The sequence below is a fragment of the Hyperolius riggenbachi genome, chromosome 2, assembly GCF_040937935.1.
Source record: "Hyperolius riggenbachi isolate aHypRig1 chromosome 2, aHypRig1.pri, whole genome shotgun sequence".
In the NCBI taxonomy this organism is placed as follows: domain Eukaryota; kingdom Metazoa; phylum Chordata; class Amphibia; order Anura; family Hyperoliidae; genus Hyperolius; species Hyperolius riggenbachi.
The window spans coordinates 190,684,554-190,711,715 of record NC_090647.1 but is presented as its reverse complement, the minus strand read 5'-3'; the positions used below and the strand labels follow the sequence as shown (position 1 = coordinate 190,711,715).

The following is a 27,162-nucleotide window of genomic DNA, read 5'->3' as shown; positions in this document are numbered from 1 at the left end:
AAATAACTAGTGATCTTTCTAAAGATTCTGTACACATGGAAACGATCAGTTCTTGCTAAATTCTTTCATACTCTATGTACTTCCTTCTTTTCACCCATGCATGTGCACACAAAAGTTAAGAAATATCTGGAGATCTCATACACACCATGTTTAATGGACAGTCATTTACAGATCAGATCCACTGGGATGAATCTATAAGATTGAAAGATACATATCTTTCTTCTGTATCTTTTGAGGTCTTTTGCAAACTTTTTTACAAAGATTATCTGCAGATTATCTTTGATCTTTCATTTTTCAAATACTTTTATCTGATGTGCGTACCAAGCTTTAGTCAGTCAAGTGTTGACTAGCACAGAAGAACAGGGATCGCCTTTCTTCTACTGTATGAATACTAGGGCTTTAAGCCTAGTACACACTTTCATTTATGATTGGCCAATCACTGACCAATGTTACCATCTTCATATAGTGTAAGGGTCAACAGATCTTGAATTTTATGAGGAGATTGTGTAGGTAAAACCCTCAAACTAGGTGGTAACATTGGTAAGTGATTGGCCAATCATAATTGAACTGTGTACCAGGTTTTAGAGGTAAGCTTTTCATTTTTTGTTTAATACAAACTTGTGTAATATATGCTTAAATCACCCATGGTTTGATTCTTACAATTATATTTTATAAGTATCACATATTTCTTAGTGTATAATAATGCTGAAAACAGCTCCCATGGATAATATATCTAGAACAGTTGTGAATGTGCAGTGAGTGACACAGTCATGCATTTTTACCTGTTTAATTGAAATGTAAAGCTCAGCTTTAATTACTTCTGTTAAACTGTTTTGCATGTATTTGCTTCTGCCCAACTAAGCAGCAGCAAATATGAATTCATTAAGATATAGCAGTGTGTTATAGATTTGCAGAAACAACTTCTCTAGGGAGCTAAGTTTCACCCCTAGAGCATTTAAATTTGATTTGATTGATAGCACAATGTGAAATACTAAAAAAATGACCTACTTAAACAAGCATACATAATGACTGTGAAATATGTTATCTTAATGAGTGTTGACCCAGCTTCTCACTGTTAGAACTAAAAAATTCAAAAAGGAAAAATTGTTGAGGAAGACACGTGAAGGAACTGGAAATCCAATTATTTTCATTTTAGATTTTTTTTTTTAGGGTAAGGTACCCTAATATATATATATATATATATATATATATATATATATATATATATATATATATATATATATATATATATAAATATTTGGATGTAACAAATTATGATTAAGTTTTAGACATTTATTGTGAATAAGATTCCAGGGTGATGGGGAAAAGTGAGACAATACTGAAACAGCACATAAGATATTGAATAGATTGGAAATGCAAACTTAACAACTGTCTTATGCTAGGTACACACCATACAATTTTCTGTTAGATTTTCTGTAACATTTACATGTCAGATAGATCATTTCCAACATATTGGAAATTATCTATCTAACCATCTATCTGCCTAGCAATTAGGCATTGTTCTACTCAGCAGGAGATAACCAGAAGACAATGCACCAGAGATAATGACCAGTCTCTACCAGTACTTTACAGAAAATAATCTAATTACAGAAAATCTAACAGAAAAATCTAACAGAAAATTGTATGGTGTGTACTAGGCATTAGGTCTGTATGCCAAGTATAGTACCTGGGTCATCCTGAATATTGAAAAAAAAATGTATCACTTTCAGACAAAAAAAAAATCTGACTTCTATTAGTGGATTTTTTCCTTTGCTCTGCATTATGAGATAATTAATTACTGTATATGTGCACTAAAAGTCTTTTAGCTATTATTTGGAGTACTTTCAGGAAACCAGACAACATTCTACAAGCCTACAAGCGTATCGCCATAGAAAACCACTCAAGTTTGTTTGTTTTTTTCTGTTTTTTTTTTTTTTTTAGCTCTTGCTGTTTTGGGAAACCAAAAGAGATGTCACACAATGTCTCATTAGGACTAGTACTATAAAGTAATTATGTTTGTCTCAATGGCCTTGGTTCATTAAGCTGCGCTGCTTAACCCATTCAGGTTCCGTGGTTTTCACGTGAGAAATGTTCACCTCCCATTCATTAGCCTATAACTTTATCACTACTTATCACAATGAACTGATCTATATCTTGTTTTTTCCGCCACCAATTAGGCTTTCTTTGGGGGGTACATTTTGCTAAGAGCCACTTTACTGCAAACGCATTTTAACAGGAAGAATAAGAAAAAAATGGAAAAATTCATTATTTCTCAGTTTTCAGCCATTATAGTTTTAAAATAATACATGCCTCCATAATTAAAACTCACGTATTGTATTTGCCCATATGTCCCGGTTATTACACTGTCCCTATCACAATGTGTGGCGACAATATTTTATTTGGAAATAAAGGTGCATTTTTTCCATTTTGCATCTATCACTATTAACAAGTTTAAAATAAAAAAAATATAGAAATATTTCATCTTTACATTGATATTTAAAAAGTTTAGACCCTTAGGTAAATATTTACATGTCTTTTTTTATTTACATGTTTTTTTTTTATAGTAAACATTTTATTTGGGTAGTTTTGGGAGGGTGGGGGGTAAACAATAGATTTATAATGTAAATGTGTGTTCATTTTAATTTATTTTTATTTTCAGGTGTAGTATTACTTTTTGGCCACAAGATGGCGGCCATGAGTTTGTTTACATGACGTCAATCTAAGTGTAACACACGCTTAGAGTGGCGCATTAGGAAGGGAATGGCCAGAAAAGGCGCAGCTTCCGAGAGAAGCTGTCGCTTTTTCAGCGGGGGAGAAGAATCAGTGATCGGGCACCATAGCCTGATACATTGATTCCCTGGCTACCGAATCCGCGGCCGGGAGTGCGCGTGCACGCGCGCGATTGGCTGCGGGGGCGCGCGGTAGCGCGCATGGTTCCTGGACGTAGTTTCTACGTCCAGGAACCGCTTACTGAATCAAGGCCAATATGTCTTATGTCACTTCAGGCACACTGTAAGATGTTATTATTCTGTACAGTTTTCATTAACAGGGTGTAAAAATTAGTAAAATTGAGAAGTGGAAATGAATACAAAAGCTGTCAGACTATAATAGGTGAAGCCTGTATATTTAGGATATTACCCTGATTTTAGATTTCTTCTTAATTTGCATAGTAAAATAGCATTGGTAGGGACTTGAACACAAACCAGCTAGGCAATGTAGAGCAGCTTTGGATGGTATGGTGGAGGAGAAAGTAAAACTTGAAAACTTAATTGCAAAAATAAAGAAAAATTCAAATTGCAAAAGTAAAGGGAGAAAAAAAAGCCAGTAAGACTATAACATACCCCAGGGGATGCTTTGTGGGGATGCTTTGTTTCATTAATGAATAGGAAAATCATTATTTTATTATATAAACCCTTAGAATGGAGCAACAGGCTTAAAATATTTGGACAGTTCCCTGCTCTGCTTCATTATGATGGGTTAAAGCTTACAGTACAAAGGGGGCAATAGTTCAAAAAAACTTCTGACACTTCACACGACCACTAGAAAGCTCCCACTCCCAAGTGAGTTAAATTGGAGAGTCAGAGCTTGTGAACTGAACTTGTCTAAACTAGAGTGCTCAATTTCAATATGGCTAAGTTCAGTTAGATTAGATGTAATGGTTAACACCATTATGTACAAAACTGCTCTATTATTGAAAACGTAAAAACGTAAAACCCAGCATAACATACTGATGATAAACAGCAAGTACTCGTAAATGTGACAGCATGCATTGACAACACACATTTTGCTTGATTTGGCAACTATTTATTTAACGTCTCATCTTGTACACAGAATCAGCAGCTGTATATGTGTGTATGTATATATATATATATATATATATATATATATATATATATATATATATATATATATATATATATATATATATATATATACATATCATATATATATACATATACAGTATATACAGTGGCTTGCATAAGTATTCGGCCCCTTTGAAGTTTTCCACATTTTGTCACATTATTGCCACAAACATGAATCAATTTTATTGGAATTCCATGTGAAAGACCAATACAAAGTTGTGTACACGTGAGAAGTGGAACGAAAATCATACATCTTTCCAAACATTTTTTACAAATCAATAACTGCAAAGTGTGTGTGCGTAATTATTCAGCCCCCTGAGTCAATACTTTGTAGAACCACCTTTTGCTGCAATTACAGCTGCCAGTCTTTTAGGGTATGTCTCTACCAGCTTTGCACATCTAGAGACTGAAATCCTTGCCCATTCTTCTTTGCAAAACAGCTCCAGCTCAGTCAGATTAGATAGACAGGGTTTGTGAACAGCAGTTTTCAGATCTTGCCACAGATTCTCGATTGGATTTAGATCTGGTCTTTGACTGGGCCATTATAACACATGGATATGTTTTATTTTAAACCATTCCATTGTTGCCCTGGCTTTATCTTTAGGGTCGTTGTCCTGCTAGAAGGTGAACCTCCGCCCCAGTCTCAAGTCTTTTGCAGACTCCAAGAGGTTTTCTTCCAAGATTGCTCTGTATTTGGCTCCATCCATCTTCCCATCAACTTTGACCAGCTTCCCTGTCCCTGTTGAAGAGAAGCAACCCCAGAGCATGATGCTGCCACCACCATATTTGACAGTGGGGATGATGTGTTCTGAGTGATGTGCAGTGTTAGATTTCTGCCACACATAGAGTTTTGCATTTTGGCCAAAAATTTCCATTTTGGTCTCATCTGACCAGAGCATCTTCTTCCACATGTTTGCTGTGTCCCCCACATGGCTTGTGGCAAACTGCAACAAGACTTCTTATGCTTTTCTGTTAACAATGGCTTTCTTCTTGTCACTCTTCTATAAGAGCTAACTTTTGTGCAGTGCACGACTAATAGTTGTCCTATGGACAGATTCCCCCCATCTGAGCTGTAGATCTCGTCCAGAGTCACCATAGTTTTCTTGACTGCATCTCTGATCAGCGCTTTCCTTGTTCGGCCTGTAAGTGTAGGTACACGGCCTTGTCTTGGTAGGTTTACAGTTGTGCCATACTCCTTCCATTTATGAATGTTCACTTGAACAGTGCTCCGTGGGATGTTCAAGGCTTTGGAAATATTTTTGTAGCCTAAGCCTGCTTTACATTTTTCAATAACTTTATCCCTGACCTGTCTGGTGTGTTCTTTGGACTTCATGGCGTTGTTGCTCCCAATATTCTCTTAGACAATGTCTGAGGCCGTCACAGAGCAGCTGTATTTGTACTGACATTAGATTACACACAGGTGCACTCTAGTCATTAGCACTCATCAGGCAATGTCTATGGGCAACTGACTGCACTCAGACCAAAGGGGGCTGAATAATTACGCACACCCCACTTTGCAGTTATTGATTTGTAAAAAATGTTTCAAATCATGTATTACTTTCATTCCTCTTCTCACGTGTACACCACTTTGTATTGGTCTTTCATGTGGAATTCCAATAAAATTGATTCATGCTTGTGGCAGTAATGTGACAAAATGTGGAAAACTTCAAGGGGGCCAAATACTTTTGCAACCCACTGTATAATATATATATATATATATATATATATATATATATATATATATATATATATATATATATATATATATATATATAAATAAAAATATAAAAATATATATATATATATATATATATATATATAAATATAAATATATATATATATATATATATATATATAAATATATATATATATAAATATATATATATATATATATATATATATATATATATATATATATATATATATATATATATAAATATAAAAATATATATATAAATATAAAAATATATATATATATATAAAAATATATATATATATATAAAAATATAAAAATATATATATATATATATAAAAATATATATATATATATATATATATATATATATATATATATATATATATATATATATATATATATATATATATATATATATATATATATATATATATATATATATATATATATATATATATATATATATATATATATATATGATACATATTTTTAAGCAATTTAAATGAACTACCGTATATACTCGCATATAAGCCGACCCGCATATAAGCCGACCCTCCAAATTTTACCTAAAAAAACAGGGAAAAATGATTGACCCCCATATAAGCCAGGGGTAGGAAATGCTGGATTGGTGCAGGCCGCGTGATCCCCCCAGTGTGTCCCAGTATAGCTAGTATAGTGCCCAGTTTAGCCAGTATAATGCCCAGTATAGCTAGTATAGTGCCCAGTATAGCCAGTAAAGTGCCCAGTATAGCCAGTATAGTGCCCAGTATAGCCAGTATAATGCCCAGTATAGCTAGTAAACTGCCCAGTATAGTCAGTAAAGTGTCCAGTATAGCAAGTATAGTGCCCAGTTTAGCCAGTATAGTGCCCAGTTTAGTGATCCCCGTCCGCCCGCAGCTCCCTCTACTACGGGTGCCCCTCTCGCTCTGCTCTGCTCGCCGTGTATCACAGCAGCGCGCCCGGCGCTGCTGCTGTGACGAGGCAGGAGAGAGCGGTTCCCCTGGTAACGGCGTCGCCGTTACCAGGGGAACCGCTCTCTCCTGCCTCGTCACAGCAGCAGCGCCGGGCGCGCTGCTGTGATACACGGCGAGCAGAGCGAGAGGGGCACCCGCAGTAGAGGAAGCGGCCGCCGGCTGAAGAGGTAATAACAGCGGCGGCCGCGGAGGGAGGGAGCGAGTGGGCGGGGGGCGTCGCGGACCACCACCACCACAATAGAGACTCGCATACAAGCCGACCTCCCAACTTTTGACCCCCTTTTTGGGGGTCAAAAATTCGGCTTGTATGCGAGTATATACGGTACTCTCTTGTAATCTCACTAATCAGTGTTAGCTATGCTTTGGCATGTTTCCTAAAGATCCTTATTATATTATTAGCAGTTGTACATTATCTAAGAAACATAAAAAAGTGAGGCCTTTAGTGCAGTGAAAAAAAGATTCTTGGAGAGGTCATCCTTCAAATGTAGACCTTTGCAGATTGTAAAACATGCTGCTAAACTGTTGAATTACTGTAGTACGTGTGTGTGTGTGTGTGCGTGCGTGCGTGCGCGTTTGCGTGCGTGGTGTTAGGAGGGGGGATGTAGGGTTGACGGTGGCTCCATGACCTGCCTCTGATTATTCTCCTCTCTGTACAGGTGTGCCTATTATTTATGTTGGAAGCTGTTTTTTGCGCACTCGTTACCCGACTCGTAATCACGAGTTACTCGAGATCACTAATCGGTAGTCTTGATTAAAAGCCTGCCGACTTTAGCGGTTAATAGCAATGAATCCTTGCATGCTAGAAACACAAAATTTGCAGGTTATGTTAAGAAGAACAGTGGGAACAAGATGGGAAAAAAGTGGGAATTTTTTTTTTCAAAAAGACTTTACAGTTTTTGAGAAAATCGATTTTAAAGTTTCAAAGGAAAAAAGTATACATTAAAATGTGGTAAATGACAGTTAATGTAGCAAACCTAACGGTAGCGTAAATTTACATATATCAAAAGAAAGAGCAATGGATTTCATGATGGTGTTTCCAGGGGGTCCATACGCAGTGTGTACGGACCCCCTGGAAACCCTGCCAGTTCCGCAACGCTTTGGCCAGGGATCACTAACACAGCCACAATATGGCTGTATAAAGATCCCTGGCATCTTTTCCTATTTTTCAAAACTTTTTTTATGTTCAGAGGATGGGAAAATTAAAAAAAAAATAATGTAGGGCCCCCTCCCGAGCATCTTAAACCCCTTGTCCCCCATGCAGGCTGGGATAGCCAGAATGCGAAGCCCCGGCCAAGTGGGGCTTTGCACCCTGAGCTATACCAGCCCGCATGGTCCATGGTATGGGGGGCTCCGGGGGAGAGGGGTGGCTAAGCCTTCCCCACCTCCGATGCCCCAGGAAAAGGTGAGGGTGATGACTCCCTGGGGGTGTTCATGGTGGCATCTGGGAGTTTCCTTTAAGAAGGGGACCCCTGATGCCTGCCCCCTCGTGGGAGAAATTAGTATAGGGGTACAAAGTAACCATTACCCATTTCCACAAATGGTTAAATGAAATAGAAACACAACAACGAGAAAAGTCCTTTATTCTTAATTAACATAAATAATTACCTTTACCTTTAAGAAAAAGTTCCCATGCCAATATCTTTAGAAAGGTCCTATGCCAATATCCTCTAATCTTGTGATCTTTGTTACATTGATTGAAGATCTCTGCGCAAAACCGCCGACACACAGAGATGCTCTCCGTCGCACAGCACACAGCTCTAGCTATAGCTAGAGCAAAAGCATCTTTGAATTTTGGCTCCAAGTCAGGAGGATCCCCCTTAGTCTGTTAATAGACCAATGGGGAGACTTGGAGCCAAAATTCAAAGATGTTTTTGCTCAGGGCCGAACCGAGGCAGAGGCGAGAGAGGCTTCAGCCTCAGGGTGCAGAGTAGCAGGGGGCGCACAACTCAATGAACTTTCATTCCCCTGTTGTGTTTTAAGCAGAGATAAATAAGAAAAGGGGATACATGGCAGTGACTGCAAGCCAGATAACTAGAGATGAAGGTGTTGGGGGCCCTGGGACACCTCTTAGTTAAATAGTGAACAGTGTATGACGACTGGGGTGGGAGGGATGGAGGGGCGCCTTTGGTGTCTCAGCCTTGGGTGCTGGAGGACCTTGTCCCGGCTCTGATTTTGCTCCAGCTATACAGTGTTCCCACTGTTCTTTTTAAAGTAACCTGCAGATTTGGTGTTTCTAGCATGTAAAGGGGCTTTGCTATTAACCGCTAAAGTTGGTGGGTTTTGCTACATTAACCATCATTTACCGCATTTAAATGTACACTTTTTTACTTTTTCCTTTAAAATTGATTTTTTCAAAAGCTATAAAGTCTTTTTGATTATTTTGTTTCCTCTTGTTCCCACTGTTCTTCTTAACATAATCTGTGTTTCTAGCATGTAAGGGGGCTTTGCTATTAACCGCTAAACTCGGCGGGTTTTTAATCATGAATACCGACTCTTGATTCGTGATTACATTCGGTTATTCCACTTGAAACTGCACTCGAGTCGGATATCCCTTTCTACTCGTGATCACAAGTCAATTCGGAAGTGGGCTGAGTCATGCTCGTGATCACTCGTATTCATGATCAGGGCTATCCGAGCAACCCTGCGAAACTTTGGATGGGCCCCCCGCTTTATGCAGGAGTAAACTGAGAACCAATGTTATTCAATCGGCTAGTGCACACTTGAATGTGTTTTCCCAATGCAGATAAAAATAGACAGTATTAACTACTTAACGACCGCCCACTGCACAGGGGCAGCCGGAAAGTGGATCGCGTAAGGACCGCCGCATGTACAAGAGGTGGCGGTCCTTGTACGGGCATGGGTGGAGCGATCGCGTCGTCCGTGACACGATCCTCCGCCGGGGATCGATGGCCGGGGATTTAGCCTCCAGCTCGCCGGCCACTTAGAAGCACCAGCAGGCGGAGGAATACACATATCCGCATGCAAAGCGTATAATAGGCTTTGTAATGCATACAAAGCCTATTATACAGGTTGCCTCCTGCCCTGGTGGTCCCAGTGTCTGAGGGACCACCAGGGCAGGCTGCAGCCACACTAGTCTGCACCCAATCACACTGTTCTCCCCCCCCCCCCTGCCCCCTGATCGCCCACAGCACCCCTCAGACCCCCCTGCCCACCTCCCAGACCCCTGTTTGCACCCAATCACCCCCCTAATCACCCATCAATCACTCCCTGTCACTATCTGTAAACATTTTTTTTTTATTCCCTAAACTGCCCCCTTCTCCCTCCTGATCACCCCCCCCTCAGATTCTCCCCAGACCCCCCCCCCCCCCGTGTACTGTATGCATCTATCCCCCCTGTAATAACCCACTGATCACCTGTCAATCACCTGTCAATCACCCATCAATCACCCCCTGTCACTGCCACCCATCAATCAGCCCCTAACCTGCCCCCTGTGGGCAATCTGATCACCCACCCACACCAATAGATCGCCCGCAGATCCGACGTCAGATCACCTTCCAAGTGCCTTGTTTACATCTGTTCTCTACCCTAAACACCCACTAATTACCCATCAATCACCCCCTGTCACTGCTACCCATCAGATTAGACCCCTATCTGCCCCTAGGGCACTCAATCACCTGCCCACACCCTCAGAACGCCCTCAGACCCCAGCCCTGATCACCTCGCCAGTGCATTGCTTGCATCTATTCCCCCCTCTAATCACACCTTGAGACACCCATCAATCACCTCCTGTCACCCCCTAGCACACCTACCCATCAGATCAGGCCCTAATTTGCCCCGTGTGGGCTCCTGATCACTCGGCCAAACCCTCAGATCCCCCTCAGACCCCCTTCTGATCACCTCCCCAGTGCATTGATTGCATCTATTTTCCCCTCTAACCACCCCCTGAGACACCCATCAATCACCTCCTGTCACCCCCCTAGCACTCCTATCCATCAGATCAGGCCCAATACAACCTGTCATCTAAAAGGCCACCCTGCTTATGACCGGTTCCACAAAATTCGCCCCCTCATAGACCACCTGTCATCAAAATTTGCAGATGCTTATACCCCTGAACAGTCATTTTGAGACATTTGGTTTCCAGACTACTCACGGTTTTGGGCCCATAAAATGCCAGGGCGGTATAGGAACCCCACAAGTGACCCCATTTTAGAAAAAAAGACACCCCAAGGTATTCTGTTAGGTGTATGACGAGTTCATAGAAGATTTTATTTTTTCTCAAAAGTTAGCGGAAATTGATTTTTATTGTTTTTTTCACAAAGTGTCATTTTTCACTAACTTGTGACAAAAAATAAAATCTTCTATGAACTTGCCATACACCTAACAGAATACCTTGGGGTGTCTTCTTTCTAAAATGGGGTCAGTTGTGGGGTTCCTATACTGCCCTGGAATTTTAGGGGCCCTAAACCATGAGGAGTAGTCTAGAAAACAAATGCCTGAAAATGACCTGTGAATAGGACATTGGGCCCCTTAGCGCACCTAGGCTGCAAAAAAAGTGTCAAACATGTGGTATCGCCGTACTCAGGAGAAGTAGTATAATGTGTTTTGGGGTGTATTTTTACACATACCCATGCTGGGTGGGAGAAATATCTCTGTAAATGGACAATTGTGTGCAAAAACAAACAAACAATTGTCATTTACAGAGATATTTCTCCCACCCAGCATGGGTATGTGTAAAAATACACCCCAAAACACGTTATACTACTTCTCCTGAGTACGGCGGTACCACATGTGTGGCACTTTTTACACCCTAAGTGCGCTAAGGGGCCCAAAGTCCAATGAGTACCTTTAGGATATCACAGGTCATTTTGCGACATTTGGTTTCAAGACTACTCCTCACGGTTTAGGGCCCCTAAAATGCCAGGGCAGTATAGGAACCCCACTAATGACCCCATTCTAGAAAGAAGACACCCAAAGGTATTCCATTAGGAGTATGGTGAGTTCATAGAAGATTTTTTTTTGTCACAAGTTAGCGGAAAATGACACTTTGTGAAAAAAATCAATTTCCACAAACTTGTGACAAAAAATAAAATCTTCTATGAACTCACAATACTCCTAACGGAATACCCTGGGGTGTCTTCATTCTAAAATGGGGTAATTTGTGGGGTTCATATACTGCCCTGGCATTTTAGGGGCCCTAAACCGTGATGAGTAGTCTTGAAACAAAAATGACCTGTGAAATCCTAAAGGTACTCATTGGACTTTGGGCCCCTTAGCGCAGTTAGGGTGCAAAAAAGTGCCACACGTGGTATCGCCGTACTCAGGAGAAGTAGTATAATGTGTTTTGGGGTGTATTTTTACACATACCCATGCTGAGTGGGAGAAATATCTCTGTAAATGGACAATTGTGTGCAAAAACAAACAAACAATTGTCATTTACAGAGATATTTTTCCCACCCAGCATGGGTATGTGTAAAAATACACCCCAAAACACATTATACTACTTCTCCTGAGCAATACCACATGTGTGGCACTTTTTTGCAACCTAACTGCGCTAAGGGGCCCAAAGTCCAATGAGCACCTTTAGGCTTTACAGGGGTGCTTACAAAATTAGCACCCCCCAAAATGCGAGGACAGTAAACACACCCCACAAATGACCCCATTTTAGAAAGTAGACACTTCAAGGTATTCAGAGAGGGGCATGGTGAGTCCGTGGCAGATTTCATTTTTTTTTTGTCACAAGTTAGCAGAAATGGAAACTTTTTTCTTCTCTTGTCACAAACTGTCATTTTCCGCTAACTTGTGACAAAAAATAATATCTTCTATGAACGCATTATGCCTCTTAGTGAATACTTTGGGATGTCTTCTTTCCAAAATGGGGTAATTTGGGGGGTATTTATACTATCCTGGAATTCTAACCCCTCATGAAACATGACAGGTGGTCAGAAAAGTCAGAGATGCTTGAAAATGGGAAAATTCACTTTTTGTACCATAGTTTGTAAACGCTATAACTTTTACCCAAACCAATAAATATAGGCTGAATATTTTTATTTTTTTTATCAAAAACATGTTTGTCCACATTTTTCATGCTGCATGTATACAGAAATTTTACTTTATTTGAAAAATGTCAGCACAGAAAGTTAAAAAAATCATTTTTTTGACAAAATGCATGTCTTTTTTGATGAATATAATAAAAAGTAAAAATCGCAGCAGCAATCAAATAGCACCAAAAGAAAGCTTTATTAGTGACAAGAAAAGGAGCCAAAATTCATTTAGGTGGTAGGTTGTATGAGCGAGCAATAAACCGTGAAAGCTGCAGTGGTCTGAATGGTAAAAAAAGGTCTGGTCCTTGAGGGGGTAAAGCCTACGGTCCTCAAGTGGTAAAGCACTGCATGCATTTTTTCGATCAATTACATTAGCTTCTGTGATAAAATTTGCATGTTTATACACATACAGACACACGGTATACAGAAAATGCATACAGAAAACCGGCAGAGGAGTGTGCATCCAGCATCAGCTTATTACACTCACTTTATCCATCTCAGATGCAGCAGAACTGGCTCTGCAGACTCCTCCAGCAGCACTTGGGGAGGGATAGAGAGGTTGGGGGCTGGGCGTGGCACACAAGAGCCTGCTGCACACTCTCTACAACTCTTTGGGCCATATGCAATTCACTTTTTCACCTGAGTTTTCTCCTAGGTGATATTTTTAAATTTGTCAATAAAATGCCTTTTAAGCCACCAGCAAGCAAGAAAATACTCAGAATAATTTTGAAACTACTTTTGCACTTACTGCTCAGTACTTTTTCAGTTGAAAAGTGCTGGGAAATTATTTAAAATAGAAGATGAAAAATTATCTCCTAGGAGAAAACATAGGAGAAAACTGGAATTGCATATGGGCCATTATCTGAAAAACTTTGTATGGTTTCTTATCAGTGGCTGAGCAGATGCAGTCATTAGAACAATTGTGCAGAGAGCAGAAAGTTTGTTCTCTCCATGCCTTTAGTTTTCAATCTCTTAGGACAGGGAAAAGAAACTTCTCCCCCCCCCCATGAGGCCCCCTGCAGCTTCTGGGGCCCCTGCGAATGCATCCCTTGCAGGGTCTATTGTTACGCCCCTGTGGGAGATCTAGTAATGGTTCTGCTATTGCTGGGTACTGCTAAAGACCAATGAGGGTGACCTGCTGTACTTGGGCACCTTGCTTACTCTCCTTAAATTTTGTTGTTGTACAACTTTCTCTTCATCAACTTCTCTCGCCTGTTATACTGGCTATATGGCTGCAACCTACGTCAGGTCATGCATGTCAATCTTCCACCACAGTCTTCTCCTTCTTTTCCTGACTGGACTCAATTAAACAGTATGTTCCAAGATTTGGCACCACTGGCATAACAATAGCCCTGGTGACCCCCTATCACTGCAGGTGGGCCCAGGGGCTAAGGGACCTGGTAGGGTGCAGACTGCAGAGCAGGTCCTGGGACTGTAATTACACCATTGCTTGTGAGCACCCTGGCCCTGCACACTAGTGCCACCTCCCCCAGCACCCCCAGATTCTAAAAGCTGCAAAGCAGTGGTAGTCACAGCAGAGAGTAATACGTTACCTCATCCCTATTAGCTTGTGGCTCTCCCAAACTATTGTTACATGACAGGAAGCTGCAAGCTAAAAGGCTGCATGTTGTAGCTTCACAGTGGAGTGAAGTGGACTGGTCTCTCAGGATAAGGTAAAGTATTACTCTCTGCTGTGGCTACAACTGCTTTGCAGCTTTTTTAGAATCTGGGGGTGCTGGGGGGAGAAGTAGACTTTGGAGTGAGGAGTGGGATTGGGTGTTCTGGCCTGCTGAATGTTGCAAGGGGGCCTTGTTAAAACAAGTGACACACTAAAGAAATATATGGTGGTCTCCTTTTAGAAGTGATCTACTACGCAGACACAACTTATACTCACATTTGGTTAAGAAATATTTTTCTTAACAACAGTAAAACAAATTACAAAACTTGGCAAAAGAAAGCAATGGCAAATCAATGCTCAAACTATAAAATCTGTACAGCTACAAATACACAAATGCAAGTTTGAGCATTTCCATGGTATGCTTTCTTCAACAACAGTGATACAAAGTGATTGTGCTGTGACACATTATACAGTAAAGAAAGGCAGTCTTCTTTCAGACCTGATAGATGGCTTGATTCCATCTGGAACCCTAGAAACTGCTGAACAAAGAGGCACAGCACAAGCTAACAGACTAAAAAGTTACACTAGACAGGCAGTAGGCAAAATGTTAAATAAGCAATTCTTTAATTGAATTCCCATCGGCAGTGTAACAACATTAGCTTTGAAATACTGTATCATGTTTCACATAACAGTAATTTCACATCAAAATTTGTAGTTACAATGCAACATTTTTAGCAAATTTGTAATTCATTTCGCCCCCCAACCATAATTATGTTCAACAACATCATGATTGCATGTTAATTAGTACCTGCAAACAAAATTTGAGCTCTGATGGCCATCATGAGTGCACCAACCTGTTTGGCAAGAGAATAAGTGGCATGTATGTATGTACATATGAAGTGGATGTGAATGCGGGGGCATGGTATGTCAGCCTTAAAGCTTTTACTGTGTTTTTAATGGTTTTAGTACTGTGGAATTGTTGCACACTCTTTTGAATTGCTCACAATAAAGATGAATTTTGATATTGGCAAGTGAGGCCTAGTCTAGCTTTTTGTGAAGTAGTGGTTTAGTAATTGAGCTTTTTGAGCTTAAAGGCCCACATTTAATTGAGGCGATTACTGAAGGAGTGCATTAGCACGTAGCCAGTTAAATCCCCAATTTATCGCCATTAGGAGACCGGAAATCTGCACACCATTAATTTAAAAGGAGGGGGGTTTGTATAACCCATTCTAAATCGGTCCCAATCATTAGTACCCCAACTGATGGGACTATTATATAAATTGTGAGCAGTAACTATTGGAGGTGCTCAAGCCCACCCTAATTTTTATTTTTAAGGAGGGGTGGCATCTGTACAGACACGCAATAATGGCATATCGATTACCGGAGACACTGCAAGAAGAGATTGATTCGGTATTCTCTGGCCCTGGGACTGTGGTTGATAGAGAAAAAGGCCAAAATAAAGAACCACTCTGGCAGCTTTTCAAAGGGCATCGCCATCTAGTTGAAAAACTGCTTAAAAGAAGGTGGAATGTCTCCTTTTTGCAATCCTACCATAAAGCCAAGGTCATTCCTCACGGAATACGTGAGCGAATAGCACCAGCAGAAAACTTACTAACTGAAAGATTTAAGTTAATCTGGAGTGAGGATTGCTTGCGGAGAGGTCTACATATACTTGAACTGTTTATAGAGGAGGAAAAGATGCAGTTGGACGAGCTGTCAGATCTGGTTGAAACAAGTGGTGCCCAACTTGACAAACATAAAGATGACCCAGGGTTTGAGAAACTGAATAGCAACCTAAAAACTTATATAGAAAAAACACAATTTTCAATAAAGAAGTTGAAACAATCTAAATTTCAGAAGGATGTTGCAGAATGGGATTTGAAAACAGCATTTGATCCCTCCCTTAGACCTAAACGGGGCCGATCCAAATCGAGAAGGAGAGGAAGTGGTAGCCGACCGAGACGCCCAACCCCAAATCCCAAAAACAATACACATCAGGAAATAGAGAGTGAGGATGTAGAGGAGGAAAATGCAGATAGACAGGTGGCTTTTTTAGATCAGGAGGGGGAGGAAGAAGAGGAGGAAGACGAAAGCGACGACCAGGACAAAGACAGAGGATCAGGAAAAGAGACAAAAGAGAGGAGTCAAAAGGGAAGGGGAGGAAAGGCAAAACTGACAGGACAGAGGGAGGAACCGAGGGGGAGGAGTCAAAACAAAAACAAATAAAAAGCGGAACTCTGGGGGTAGATGTGGTTAATCTCTCTGACTTCCCCTTAGAACCCCACCATGTCTCCCTGCTGTCAAAGGGACTTACCTTTGCCCCGGTACAAAAGGGTGATGAATTCACTATCTATAAGGACGTTCTCCTCTTTTTGAGGCGTGTTCTTTTAAAATTAATGTTTAAAGATCGTAATAGCCAAAAGCCTGCAACAGATGGAGAAGAAGCCCAATATGAATGCTTGGATCTGGGGGAAAGGGAGGCCCTTAGGGCATTGGAAAGTTTATGGGATGAGGGGCATGTAGAAATAGACCACAACGACATGAGCATGACAGAGACTATAGATGAAGTGACACTCCATACTAAACTTCGTAAAAAATCCAGATTTATGCCCTCCCTTGGCTCTAACAAATATTTGTCTGTCTTCCTGGAGACCTTTAGTAGAGACTTGGAGACCCTGAACTTGGACCCAAAGATCAAACAAAACCTAACCAGAGAGGAAAAAGTGGCACTACAGCAATTGAAAGACGCAAAAGGGTTTGTTATAAAACCGAGTGACAAGGGGGGGAATGTGGTGTTGTGGCGTGAAGAGGACTATCTATTAGAGATGCATCGACATTTAAATGATGAAAGGACATACAAAATCATGCCGCATGACCCATTCCCCCCCTTGATTGACAAAATCAATGCCAAACTACAGGGAGCCTATGGGGAAGGTCTTCTATCTAAGGCAGAATTTGAATTTTTAAGAGTTGATGAATATATTAGACCCACACTCTACCTGACCCCAAAATTACACAAAAATAAAGAACACCCCCCTGGTCGTCCAATCCTGTCAGGGATTGGAGGCCCAACCGAACGAATAGGACAATATGTGGACCAAAAATTGAAGAAATTGGTCCAGAGTCTTCCCTCCTACGTTCAGGACACTCGGGATGTCCTGAAGGTTATCTCTGGTGTGCAGATCCCGGAGGGGGCCCTCCTGGTGGGGATCGATGTGGAGTCTCTCTACACGTCGATTCCCCACCAGGTGGGCATTGAAGCTGCAGCTTTCTACCTCGAAGAGACCCACCCGACTATGATAGACCACAACTACTTTGTACTAGATATGCTGCGATTGGTATTGACTGAAAACTACTTTCTGTTTGGGGGAAGGTTTTATCATCAGGTGGCTGGAACATCGATGGGAGCGGCGTGTGCGCCGGCGTACGCATGCCTTCATCTAGGACTGTGGGAGAGGCAAGACGTGTATGTACTTGATGCGTTCCGGCGACACGTCGCTCTATGGATTAGATTTATAGACGATGTGCTGGTGGTGTGGAGAGGTAAAAAAGACGAGTTGGATGCATTTGTTGAAATGCTCAATAACAATGATAGAAATATCAAGTTGACCTATGTGTGCGAGGAGCATGAGATCCCCTTTCTGGACCTGAAAATTGCGGTCAGAGATGGGGCCCTCACTAGCTCGACATACAGAAAGCCAACTGCAGGGAACACGATCCTCCACGCCACCAGCCACCATCCCAGCCACCTGGTGAGAAACATTCCATATGGACAGTTCCTCCGTTTAAGGAGGAACTGCTCCAGTGAGGAGGAATTTAATAAAGAATCCCGTGAACTATATATGCGTCTAAGAGATCGGGGATACCCCCATAGGGTGCTTAGAAGAAGTCTGAGGAAAGCTAGAAATAGAGATCGGGAAACCCTTCTGGTGTCGGGTAAAAGAGAGGGATCAGATATCCCAAGCAGGGAAAGGATTATTACACAATACGGATCACACTGGGAAACCGTGCGTGAATCCCTGTCAAAAGCTTGGCCTATCCTCTTGGCATCGCCTGACATTGCAGAAATCGTAGGCCCCTCCCCCACTCTGACAGCAAGGAGAGCAAGGAATCTAAGAGACCAACTTGTTACCTCTGAATTTAAAAACACTAAGCAGAGTGAAGAAAGGAAAACATGGCTAGCAGCTACACCACCACCAAAGGGCATGCACAGATGCGGGAGATGTAAGGTCTGCCCCTATGTCCACAAAACAAAAACATTCTGGGACTCAAAACGCAGGAGACAGTTTAACATTAGAACCTTTATGAACTGCGAGACCACAGGGGTGGTATACATGGTGACCTGCCCCTGTGACCTGCACTATGTCGGCATGACAACCAGGTCATTTAAAACTAGAATCCTTGAACATATATCAAATGTAGGTAATAAAAATGATGAATGTAAGGGCCCCCTCAGAGACCACTATCAACAATGTCATGGAGGAAAGTTCAAAGGAAGCCTGGTTAAAATTGTGGCCTCAGTAACAAAGGGAACGAGAAAAGTCAACATAGAGAGGGAACTCCTGCGCTTGGAAACTATGTGGATCTATAGATTGGGGACCCTATCGCCACATGGTCTCAACTCTGAAATTGATTTCTCTGTATACTTAGAACCGTACGGGTAGTGTGGGCTGTGCCACAGCTGGTACCGCTGGACTATTTGAAGTTACACTAAAAGTGTGCTCGCATTGAACTTGAATTGCAATTTTGAAGTAATCTCTTAATCTAAACCTTTATCAAAGCTAACATTGATTATAGGTCATAATTGAGCCTCTTAGCGCCACCTGGTGTACAGGAGGCGACGGCTCCACCTCTGGCCGGTTCACACTATCTGTTTATCTGGTTACCGGCTGTGGTGTGCCTACTATGACTACCTGCCTGCGAGAATTGCATGTGAACTCTATCTGTGAGAGCTGTAAGTCTATAGGCAGCCTTATATAGAAGAGCTGCTGCATATGGGTAGAATGCCTGCTCGCTTGCATGTGAAGGTATAAATGTTGATAAAGACCCCCTAATGGCTGTAAAAGATTTCCTAAACTGTCATGTTGAAATGATATGAGAATGTACAAGCTATAGGGAGTTGTAATAACTGAAAACAAACTATAATGTCGTCTGAGGTGTGGGGCAAGACTTCCAGTAAGCAAGATGGCGCTTGCAGGTCTGTCAGGTGATCACAATTAGAAAATATAAAAGTAGATGCCACCCTCTCCTACCTTAAGCCACACCCTGAGGAAGCCCATTGGGCGAAACATGTCGGTGGGAGGAGCTACATGAGGCCGGCCTCGCTCACCGCTCTAACTCACGCTGCTTCTGAAACTGATCCCCGCAGGAACACCGCTAGCCAGGCACACGCGGGTAGATCATCCACGCCAACTGCCGCTGACAGGATTGGGCAAGTCGAGCCACCCGAGCTCTGAAGGTACCGCACACACCCCCAGGGGAAACTTGTAAACAGGGTTATGGCAACCCCCTGAGTGAGGCTGTATACTCCTGCGGACTATACCTAGGCTATATAGCTGCTGCAAGTTACTGCTACGCTTAACTACTAACTGCTGTTTGCATAGAGCTTAACAACCAAGCATGTCTTGAAATGACCTAAACTGGACTGCCTAACAAACGCGCAACTAACGCTGCTCTAATAAGTAGGACTGCCAATGCAAATATTTTGAAGGCTGGAACTGTGGTTTCTTTTCGTGTAGGCAAACAAGCTTGGTGATGTTCTATAACCCATAACCAGCGTTAATTAGTACCTGCAAACAAAATTTGAGCTCTGATGGCCATCATGAGTGCACCAACCTGTTTGGCAAGAGAATAAGTGGCATGTATGTATGTACATATGAAGTGGATGTGAATGCGGGGGCATGGTATGTCAGCCTTAAAGCTTTTACTGTGTTTTTAATGGTTTTAGTACTGTGGAATTGTTGCACACTCTTTTGAATTGCTCACAATAAAGATGAATTTTGATATTGGCAAGTGAGGCCTAGTCTAGCTTTTTGTGAAGTAGTGGTTTAGCAACAACATCATGATTGCATGTAATCATGTGAAAATGTAAAATATGATTCTTTAAGAACAAGTCAAAAAATGTTTTTGAAAAAAAACTTTGTATTTTTTTATAAATCGATTTTAAAAAATTCAAAGAAAAAATGTTTTTCAATCTAAGTAAAATGACATTTTGCTGAGGGTCATTTTATTATGTACTAAGTTCCAAGCCTCTTTAATCCCTTGTCAAACATGCAGGTTGGTATAGCTGGCCTATCATTGTTTTTGAAAGGGTCCAATACTATGGGCTTGATTCATAACCCAGTTATCACGCCTAAAAGACTTTAGGCGTGATGACCTTTTCACCACTGAGTTATCACCGCTTTTTCCTGCTCTTCGCGCGAAGTTACCGCGCGTACGCGCGTGAGAGCGCGCGCAAAGTCCCATAGGGTTTAATGGGAGCTTCGCGCGAAGCGTCGGGTGCTGCGCGCGTACGCGCGGTAACTTCGCGCGAGTTTCTTCTTATCACGCCTAAAGTGAGTTTAGGCGTGATAAGGGGCTTTTCACTGGCGTGCAAACACTTTGCACCGCTTTGTGAATCAAGCCCTATGAGTTTGTTAGTATAAGTTCTGGAACAGATGGAGTTTGAAGCATAACTAATTATTATTATTATTATTTTTTTTTTATTTATATAGCGCCAACATCTTCCGTAGCGCTGTACATAGTACACACAAATAATGGGGAACAAATATACATAAGAAATACAAGACACTGTACAGTCATGACATTGAATAGAATAAATACAGATACATACATAGTTGATATGTAGTTGGTACATATACATATGTTAAAATTACAGCAGTATGAGAAACACTAGGAGGAGGTCCCTGCCCTTGCGAGCTTACAATCTAGAGGGTAGTGGGGAGGAAACAAAAGGGAAGGAAACACCAGGATTAGTGGGTGAGCCAGTGTGCCTTCAGTGCTGCCTATAGCAAATTATAGGGTTTTCTGAACAGGTGTGTTTTCTAACTAATAAGGCAATGTGGAAGTAAATTATAGAAGAACTTTAACCAACGATTGAGCTTCATCCCAATAAGTAGCTAATATCCCCTTTCCCTCGAGAAATCGTTACCTTTTTTCAAATAGACCAAGGGGTGGAGGTTTCTGTATTGCTGATATTGTGGTGAAACCCCTCCCACAGTGTGATGTCATGACCAAGGTCCTGACAGTTTTCTGACTGTGAACCTTGTTGCATTGTGGGAAATGATTGCTTTTTCCAACTGCCAAGCAAGCAATATCTCCCTCTGTGCACAGAGCTCTCAGGAACAAACAATCTGTACAGATCACCTGGCAGAACTAATGATGTTACCCTCAGTGATACATTTAAGAATGGAAATCGGGGTGAGGGAAGATTTTACAATGAGCAAACACTGACTAAATAATCTATAAATGACTATTGTAAACAATAAGCAATTTAATTCATTATGTTATTTTAACTATAGTTCCTCTTTAAGTGAGCCACGCTTTCCTATCAGGCTTAAAGCTATCCATCCCATTTAGGAACCAGTAGGTAGGCTTGAAAGGTCAGAAAGAAGGGAATTCCTTCTGACACAGGATAGCACTAGTACTAACAACAGTGATACCTTATGTCTCTTGGGTATAGCGCTAGAAGAAAACATCTATTTGTAATGTATTTTTCACGGAACATGACTTCTGATTTTCTACTCTACTATCATACTATGTTCAGGTTATATTGCAAAAGTTTCCACCACTGTCACTTTACAGTTCAGTAAAATTCAGTGTATTATTCTCTTCATTTAAGCCTTCAGTCAGATGGCAATATAAAACATTGCTTAGAAGTATTATTCATATTATTACTGTTGTGCTAGTGTTGTCTATTGAAGTAAACAGAAATTGTCAATGCTTTTTGGCAAAATGGAAGTGCTGACTCTTTCAATAGAGGTAAAAGACTTTCCTATAGCCAATCGTAACATGTATTGAGCACTGCTGAGTTCAAATAATTGTGCCTTTTAATGCTTTCAAAGGGTTCTGTCATTCTTTTACATTTGCTGTAGATGCATGCTTTATACTACTTATTCCTTACCACTTAAAACAGTGCACTCAGTCTGAATATATCACGATCATCATCACTGTAGTCATTCTTTTGTTCTTGCCCACTGTCTTCTCTACGCAAATGCACATAGCTATCAATACGGACATGTTATTACCAACAAACATGTTCAGATATTCAAAATGCATCCATTTGTGAAAATTGCATTTCAAATTATTATAATTTAATACTTTGTCCCATTTCATTTTTCTTGTTGCATAGAAGTTGTCACTGTCACTGTTAAACACAGTATCTACTTCTTTATTAGAGTACTTTATTCTCTGCGACCATTACCTTACATTACATGGGCACTGGTTTCTGTTTTTGTTCTATACTTAAAAAGTGTGTTACTTTTACAATAACCAGAAAATAATAGCTCATATAATAATTACAAGCTGTTGTATGTGCAATAATTCTGATCCTCAGCTTTTCTTCCATTAATTTTTAAAGTAAAAAAAAAAGACAACATTTATTAAAAGAGCGTTTGTTCAGAGTAATAAATCTGAATCCTTGATCTGGACACCTGTTCCATTCTTGCATCAGTTTTGCTCCAGTTTTCCTTGCACTGTTTATGATAAATCTGCCACTGTGTTGTGATTGGAACAAGGACATGAAAATGTGTTGTACTTAAAAATGTACCAAAATGAATGATGATCCATTATTTTGAACACAATAGAATTCACAGCATTACTGAGTTATAAAAAATAAAGATTTGTTTTTTTTCCATACAGCACTAAGGCTTTTCACATGAAATAATCCCAAAACATAAGGTTTTTTTTGTTTGTTTGTTTGTTTGTTTTTGAACACTTGTTCATATTTTAAGACTGGGATTTCAATTCCAAAATTAACATTGCTCCATCATCCCTTTTTTTAATCTGCCTCTTACACCAAGAAAATAGTAATTAAATGTATGGCAAGCAAGTCTTAAATAATGCTGCCCATCAGGGAAGTACTGTAGCCGCAATGTGCAGAAACTGTTATGTACTGCGGTCTTCGACCAAACAGATACTGTGCCTGACTGCTAGAGCAGCAGTGCCCAGCTCTGCTGAGAAGAGTAGGGAAATAGAAAATAGGTTTGCATGTGTATATACTTATATATGTGTTGCCAGTGATTGCATTGTATAGTGGGCAGGCACCTTACACCATTTATTATGTCATTGTGTAATGTCCCTGCATGGGGACAGACAGTATCCCAATTCCAACCTCCTTAGCAGTAATCTGGAGTCAGGCTTGGGATGGAAATCTATAGCTCAGAGCGGTAATCCCATGCCTGAATGAGTAATATGCAGGAGCTGCTGCATATCTCTCTGTGGTATGTTTTTTCCCTTGTTTTTAGGGTCTAAAGCCAAATCTACGATTCTTTGTGCGATTCAATCACGATTCTATTTACGATCCGATTAAATCCGACATGTCCGATCGGGATTCGATGCAATTTGATTTGCCATTGCAAAACAATGGCAAATCGAATGGAATCGAATTGAATCCCGATCGACATGTCGGATTTAATCGGGTCGTAAATAGAATTGCGATCGAATCGCACAATGAATCGTATCGTGTACATGGAGCTTGAAGGCTTGAGAAAATATTTCAGATTTAGACACTTAATCTGGAAATAATTATAATGCCATGGAGGTTAAGCCATATGAACCCTTTTATCCAGAATCTCCTAGGAAGGCGGAGTTTAAGAGCATAGGACTCTGGCCTATGATCCTTACTAGCCCCCATGGCTTTTAATGTTGTGAGGTATCTTGCAAAAGAGGGAAGGAAAATCCAACTGCTTTTGAAATGCACCCTTGTCTTAATGTTAAGAACAACTTGCTCTTCAACACCTCTGATGAACAGTATTATGCTGGGAATACACGACTAATTTCTGAGTTATTTAGATAGCTCATTAGATAATTTCCGACACGTTCGATCTCCCACCCGATCGATTCTGCGCTCTATTCTGCATTGAGGACAATGGAAAAAGCCTGCAGAATCAAGCGGGGAATCGATCGAGCGGAAGACTCGAGTGGCAAAATCGAGCCATGTATGCCCAGCATTAGGTAGGGTAAATAGCATGAAGGGGCTTTTGATTCTGTCACCTCGTTAAAGGAGCCTGAGAATTTAGCAGTAGCAGCTTTTTTACTTACCTGGGGCTTGGCTCCATCGCTGTTCTCCTAGGCCACTTCGTTCCTCTGCCATCTCACTCTGTAAATTTCTCAGTCCAATTGTGCACTAGTGAGCATGCACGAGGGCAGTCAGGACCAGGGCGCAAGTGCAGCTGGGCCGCGCATGCACACTGGTGCATAACTGGACCCGACTGAAAACTTTATCAGCCGAGACAATGGAGGAACAGAGCAGCCCAAGAGAATGGTGGAGCCCACAACCTGATAGGACTGGAGGAAGCCCTAAGTATAAAAGCTGCTGCTGCTAAAAGTCTCAGGTACACTTTAATATTGGGGCAAATAAGTTGGCACCCCCCCTTCAAGCAACTAGTCATTCAGGAGATTCCTAACCTGTTTTCCACAAGGGTGAAGTAAAAGTCAATGAAATCTATGGCGAGTGTAGTATTTTAATTATTGTGTATGTTGGTGGATTTTTTTAACTCTTCTGGATTCTCATCAAAGCCTTTTTTTCTGTTTATCTAATTTGTTATAAGTATTTTGTCACTATAAGCCTTACTTGAAGAGCCACTGTCTGTAGTGTTTTTTTTCTATTTGAAATAGTCTATTTAATTACTGTACTGTTACAGGCCCTTCCTCCGTTTAAAGACTAGTCAACATTATATACCTGGGTCATGTAACTGGCATATGTGATAGGCAGCAGATTTGTGTGTTTTTTTTTGTTTGTTTTTATTTGCTTATAATGTATGCTGTAATTACTCAAATACTCTGTAATGTACAACATATGATAGATAACAATATCCTAACTACAGTAAATGACACATCAGAATTTCTCAAAATCTTTTCATGCTTCTCAAAGCCTTAACCGTGCATAACTTAACTTTTCTATTTTAGTAATGGCTTCGCTGGAATACTTAAAATGATAACATATGCATCTTTATTATCAGGCTTTATATTGTTACTGTATGCTATAGTATTCAGCACACACATCTCAGCTGAACTCGGAGGAAACTTTATTTTACAATATACATGGGAGCATTTTATTATCTACGAGAACAATGGCTCAATCTGAATAACAGAATATGCAATCTGACAGGATCGTTGATTTTTTGTTTTCAGTTATTGCTTTCAGAATATACGAAGTAGATATTCTGATCAATGGGCCCTTGTGGTGGAAAAATTAAGGTCACATAGAATTGTAGGAATTATGAATGATTGCCAATTTGTTTTGAATTCACTTTATGTAACTCTTTTACATGGCAGGGCAAATAATATACATCTGAATACAATGTTCTTACATAACACATGCTGAACAGTAAAGCACTGCCTGTACTCTTACTCATGTTTAGAATACTTAATGTAACTTTCAACTTTATGAAATTGCTGAATATTTTAAGGAATTGGCCTAGGAAATAATATGATTTTGAAAAAATAGGCCTGTGTTGAAAGTAGTAAAAGATGAAAGCTTTAACATTTTTCGTGGAGAAAATAATTTGTTATGGAATTTGAATACCACAGTAATATAACTTTGTACAGATAAGATGTAATAAATATAATTACTGTAGTGACTCTGTATTGGCTATAATATGAGCTGAACCATGTTAAAGTTTGAAATACATGTTTCATTAGTTTCAGACATTCTATAGAAACTTCAGGTTGGGGAAGGAAAACGTTGAGAATTAGTGAATAAAATTTGACTGCTACATTTTCCTGTGTATATGAATGGCAGTATACACAGGCACTGTAAACAATGGTGCCCAATTTTAAAATTGATCATCATTGTCAGCTAATAAAGATTAGACTACCATTAATTTTGAGTGAACTGGCTAAATGCCATCCATTTGAAGGGCCAGTGCACATGTGCATCTATACGGCATTAAATGACAGCCATGGTGTTTGTCATTAAAGCTTTGTCCATTCAAATTAATGGACAGCTGTCATTTACTGTCATTTGTGCAAATGCCACGATGGATCATGTAGTTTACAGTCATCTCATTTCATCCTGAATGCTACATGTAGCGTCCAGGATCAGTTAACTAGCATTATGATTATTACTATCACTATACATAACATTTCTACAGGGATGACCTGTAGCACTTTAATGAGTCCATGGTCATGTCCCCAACTGACCATCCAAGAAGATCACAGTCTACAATGAAAACTTATATAAAGACTCAAACGTTCTGCTATGTTTGTGGAAATTCTTCATTTATAAAAGGACAGGTGAATCATTATTATTATTATTATTGTTGTTGTGACTATTATTATTATTATGCCTTTTTACAGGGATGACCTTTTTTGCAGCACTTTATGGAGTCATGTCACTGACTGAACCACTGAGGAGCTCACAGTCTGATCCCTTGCAATAGTCATAGTCGCATGTCTCTATTACAGTTTAAGGTCAGCTTTTAGGAGAAAGCCAAGTAACTTGCTGGCATCTTTTTGGGATGCCGGAGGAAACCAGAGAGCCTGGAGGGATTCCACACAAAAACATGAAGAACATACAAACTCCAAGTATGTTGAACAATAGTAAAATAACAATACAGTAAGGGTCATACAAGAAAAACAAGTGTGTGGCACTCTCCAATATTATTCAATACAGTGAGAAAGTAAAATAAAACAACACTCTAACCACCGGTGCTTCACTCCTGCTGTCCTCATGGCCTGGACGTGTGATCCATGGAAAATGTAGAAGAAAGACCAAAGTTATCCATTAATGGAGAAAAAAAGAAGTGTGTGCACCTTCCGGCTGTTATTCATACATTTAATGGCAGGT

The 27,162-nt window shown here is 40.4% G+C and overlaps 1 long non-coding RNA gene across 1 annotated transcript in view; it reads left to right on the top strand.

Moving 5' to 3' along the window:
* LOC137544185 (uncharacterized) overlaps positions 1-26,892 on the top strand; it is a 56,781-nt gene extending 29,889 nt beyond the window's left edge. The window contains exon 3 of the long non-coding RNA XR_011025769.1: positions 26,673-26,892. This is a non-coding gene — a long non-coding RNA (uncharacterized lncRNA). The remainder of the gene's footprint in view (positions 1-26,672) is intronic.
* The last annotated feature ends 270 nt before the right edge of the window (positions 26,893-27,162 follow it).